Genomic DNA, 5,000 nt, shown 5'->3' on the forward strand with positions numbered 1-5,000 from the left:
TACGATCTAAGAAACCAAAACTGATTTAATGAGCCATTCGCGGTTTCACCTTAATTCGGTATGTACTTAGACATGCATGGCTTAATCTTTGAGACAAGCATATGACTACTGGCAGGATCAACCAGGGAGCTTAGTTATTATTGTAAATTTAAATTTTCGTCGTCGGCCCTCCCTGTAAGACCGATCGACGTTAAGCCATTTCTCTTTTGTATGTAACACACATTTCATAAATTTTGTACCTCTTATAGAGGCCAAATATTCTCCTCCTCCTCTCATAAAGCACGAAAATCACTTTCACGCCGTGCATCCATCGTGCAAGCACGTAGACCACACACGCTGGACAATATAATAAAAGATAGCGCGGACAGTGGCATGCTATACAAATCGAGAAAGCGCGTACAGTGATCATGCTGGTCATTTTGCCACCAAATTTTATAATCTTTATCATTAGAGCGGGCCCACCAACCTCGTCTCTGTACTTTATACATTTCTCCTCCATCTGCACACACCTTTTCAAACATTAACGGAGAGAGTTCCTTGGACTTGCTTTAAATGTACATATTAGATATGTTGGAATCTCTCTCCTTTAGAAGTTTCCCCAGCCTTAAAACTTCTTTCATTTTTACTCCTCTCTCCATACTTATTTTCCTCTCTGAACGTATCAGAGAGGATTTTATTTCTGACACCTCTTGACTTTTCTTAAATTCAGGGACGTAATTTTGTTCATAATTCAGTGGACTTTTGTGTATTTTATACTTTAAATATTTCCAAACAGTCTCCCTTCTAAAAGTGATAGAACGAATTTTCGTCTAACACTACTTTCTTGGTTCAAAAATTTTATACAATCTTATAACTTTTTCAGTTTTAACAAATTTTGGTTACAGACAGTTGATGCTCAGTTTGTACAAGTATGCAACATTTATAAGTGCATACAGGTCACCAGCCTTATATTACAAGGCTCACCACATATGGGCCATTCGGTCTTAGACACCGACCCGTGGTAATGCTGTGTGGAGATTAATAATAATCCGCAACGGAAAACCGGAACGAGAATAGTCGAGAAAGTATATTCTCGAGGAGCGGTAGACTGCTTTTCAACCGAAGTCATAAAAGAGCCACACGCTCGACGCTACTCCCGACCGGTCCGAGCGAACCGAAAGTGCCTTCCTATAAATACCGAACGGCCGGCCGCTAGGTCGGCGACGCATGGGCTTACGCCCAGGCGTATGCCTGTGCAAACCGCCGTGAGAGCGTACCATCCCGCCGGCACGGTAAAACTTAGACTGAAAATATCGTCGAACATATCCTTTCATTTTATAACGTTCTATACATGAAAATTAATAAATTAACATGCAGGACATAATAAATTCACATTCTCATGTAAATCATGGGTTTAATTAATATTTTAAAAAATTTTAAAACCGCCCAGAACCGATGAGATGAAAATATTAAAACGATATTTTTGCATTTTCTTACGGTAAAACATTAACAAATAAGCGACTATAGCAATATAAAACTCCATTTGTAATTTAATTAATCAAAATTAATATTTTTTTTTGATTTTTCAGCGATCCAGAACCGATGAGACGAAAACATTAAAACGATATTTTTGCATTTTCTTACGACAAAACATTAACAAATACGAGACTATAACAATATAAAACTACATATGTAATTTAATTAATCAAAATTAATAATTTTTTTCGATTTTTCAGTGATCCAGAACCGATAAGTCGAAAATTTTAACAATCATATTTTTGCATTCTGTACCGTGGATCGATCGTTAAACGCTATTAAACTAGCGTCCGTGATGGTATAAATGCAGATTTTCGCTCCGTTTAGCCAAAATAACGAACTTTAGGTGCGCTCCGAAATATTTCAAAGTCCCAGCGGCGTATTGCTTCGCCTCTTAGAACCGATTAGTCGAAAATTTTAACAATCATATTTTTGCATTCTGTACCGTGGATCCATCGTTAAACGCTATTAAACTAACGTCCGTGATGGTATAAATGCAGATTTTCGCTCCGTTTAGCCAAAATAACGAACTTTAGGTGCGCTCCGAAATATTTCAAAGTCCCAGCGGCGTATTGCTTCGCCTCTTAGAACCGATTAGTCGAAAATTTTAACAATCATATTTTTGCAGTCTGTACCGTGGATCGATCGTTAAACGCTATTGAACTAACGTCCGTGATGGTATAAATGCAGATTTTCGCTCCGTTTAGCCAAAATAACGAACTTTAGGTGCGCTCCGAAATATTTCAAAGTCCCAGCGGCGTATTGCTTCGCCTCTTAGAACCGATTAGTCGAAAATTTTAACAATCATATTTTTGCATTCTGTACCGTGGATCCATCGTTAAACGCTATTGAACTAACGTCCGTGATGGTATAAATGCAGATTTTCGCTCCGTTTAGCCAAAATAACGAACTTTAGGTGCGCTCCGAAATATTTCAAAGTCCCAGCGGCGTATTGCTTCGCCTCTTAGAACCGATTAGTCGAAAATTTTAACAATCATATTTTTGCATTCTGTACCGTGGATCCATCGTTAAACGCTATTAAACTAACGTCCGTGATGGTATAAATGCAGATTTTCGCTCCGTTTAGCCAAAATAACGAACTTTAGGTGCGCTCCGAAATATTTCAAAGTCCCAGCGGCGTATTGCTTCGCCTCTTAGAACCGATTAGTCGAAAATTTTAACAATCATATTTTTGCATTCTGTACCGTGGATCGATCGTTAAACGCTATTGAACTAACGTCCGTGATGGTATAAATGCAGATTTTCGCTCCGTTTAGCCAAAATAACGAACTTTAGGTGCGCTCCGAAATATTTCAAAGTCCCAGCGGCGTATTGCTTCGCCTCTTAGAACCGATTAGTCGAAAATTTTAACAATCATATTTTTGCATTCTGTACCGTGGATCCATCGTTAAACGCTATTAAACTAACGTCCGTGATGGTATAAATGCAGATTTTCGCTCCGTTTAGCCAAAATAACGAACTTTAGGTGCGCTCCGAAATATTTCAAAGTCCCAGCGGCGTATTGCTTCGCCTCTTAGAACCGATTAGTCGAAAATTTTAACAATCATATTTTTGCATTCTGTACCGTGGATCGATCGTTAAACGCTATTGAACTAACGTCCGTGATGGTATAAATGCAGATTTTCGCTCCGTTTAGCCAAAATAACGAACTTTAGGTGCGCTCCGAAATATTTCAAAGTCCCAGCGGCGTATTGCTTCGCCTCTTAGAACCGATTAGTCGAAAATTTTAACAATCATATTTTTGCATTCTGTACCGTGGATCCATCGTTAAACGCTATTAAACTAACGTCCGTGATGGTATAAATGCAGATTTTCGCTCCGTTTAGCCAAAATAACGAACTTTAGGTGCGCTCCGAAATATTTCAAAGTCCCAGCGGCGTATTGCTTCGCCTCTTAGAACCGATTAGTCGAAAATTTTAACAATCATATTTTTGCAGTCTGTACCGTGGATCGATCGTTAAACGCTATTGAACTAACGTCCGTGATGGTATAAATGCAGATTTTCGCTCCGTTTAGCCAAAATAACGAACTTTAGGTGCGCTCCGAAATATTTCAAAGTCCCAGCGGCGTATTGCTTCGCCTCTTAGAACCGATTAGTCGAAAATTTTAACAATCATATTTTTGCATTCTGTACCGTGGATCCATCGTTAAACGCTATTGAACTAACGTCCGTGATGGTATAAATGCAGATTTTCGCTCCGTTTAGCCAAAATAACGAACTTTAGGTGCGCTCCGAAATATTTCAAAGTCCCAGCGGCGTATTGCTTCGCCTCTTAGAACCGATTAGTCGAAAATTTTAACAATCATATTTTTGCATTCTGTACCGTGGATCCATCGTTAAACGCTATTAAACTAACGTCCGTGATGGTATAAATGCAGATTTTCGCTCCGTTTAGCCAAAATAACGAACTTTAGGTGCGCTCCGAAATATTTCAAAGTCCCAGCGGCGTATTGCTTCGCCTCTTAGAACCGATTAGTCGAAAATTTTAACAATCATATTTTTGCATTCTGTACCGTGGATCGATCGTTAAACGCTATTGAACTAACGTCCGTGATGGTATAAATGCAGATTTTCGCTCCGTTTAGCCAAAATAACGAACTTTAGGTGCGCTCCGAAATATTTCAAAGTCCCAGCGGCGTATTGCTTCGCCTCTTAGAACCGATTAGTCGAAAATTTTAACAATCATATTTTTGCATTCTGTACCGTGGATCCATCGTTAAACGCTATTAAACTAACGTCCGTGATGGTATAAATGCAGATTTTCGCTCCGTTTAGCCAAAATAACGAACTTTAGGTGCGCTCCGAAATATTTCAAAGTCCCAGCGGCGTATTGCTTCGCCTCTTAGAACCGATTAGTCGAAAATTTTAACAATCATATTTTTGCATTCTGTACCGTGGATCGATCGTTAAACGCTATTGAACTAACGTCCGTGATGGTATAAATGCAGATTTTCGCTCCGTTTAGCCAAAATAACGAACTTTAGGTGCGCTCCGAAATATTTCAAAGTCCCAGCGGCGTATTGCTTCGCCTCTTAGAACCGATTAGTCGAAAATTTTAACAATCATATTTTTGCATTCTGTACCGTGGATCCATCGTTAAACGCTATTAAACTAACGTCCGTGATGGTATAAATGCAGATTTTCGCTCCGTTTAGCCAAAATAACGAACTTTAGGTGCGCTCCGAAATATTTCAAAGTCCCAGCGGCGTATTGCTTCGCCTCTTAGAACCGATTAGTCGAAAATTTTAACAATCATATTTTTGCATTCTGTACCGTGGATCCATCGTTAAACGCTATTAAACTAACGTCCGTGATGGTATAAATGCAGATTTTCGCTCCGTTTAGCCAAAATAACGAACTTTAGGTGCGCTCCGAAATATTTCAAAGTCCCAGCCGCGTATTGCTTTGCCCCGAAATTTTTCAAAGTTCCAGCGGCGTGTTGCTTTCAAAGTGCCTCCCTCTA

General features: G+C 39.3%; 1 non-coding gene across 1 annotated transcript in view; it reads right to left on the bottom strand.

The window, feature by feature from the left end:
* Window positions 1–128, bottom strand: part of LOC143307299 (small subunit ribosomal RNA) — a 1,923-nt gene extending 1,795 nt beyond the window's left edge. Inside the window, exon 1 of the ribosomal RNA XR_013064475.1 lies at window positions 1–128. This exon is cut by the window's left edge and continues 1,795 nt beyond it. This is a non-coding gene — a ribosomal RNA (small subunit ribosomal RNA).
* Between the last annotated feature and the right edge of the window lie 4,872 nt (window positions 129–5,000).

The sequence above is a fragment of the Osmia lignaria genome, unplaced genomic scaffold (genome assembly GCF_051020975.1).
Source record: "Osmia lignaria lignaria isolate PbOS001 unplaced genomic scaffold, iyOsmLign1 scaffold0050, whole genome shotgun sequence".
NCBI classification, from domain to species: domain Eukaryota; kingdom Metazoa; phylum Arthropoda; class Insecta; order Hymenoptera; family Megachilidae; genus Osmia; species Osmia lignaria.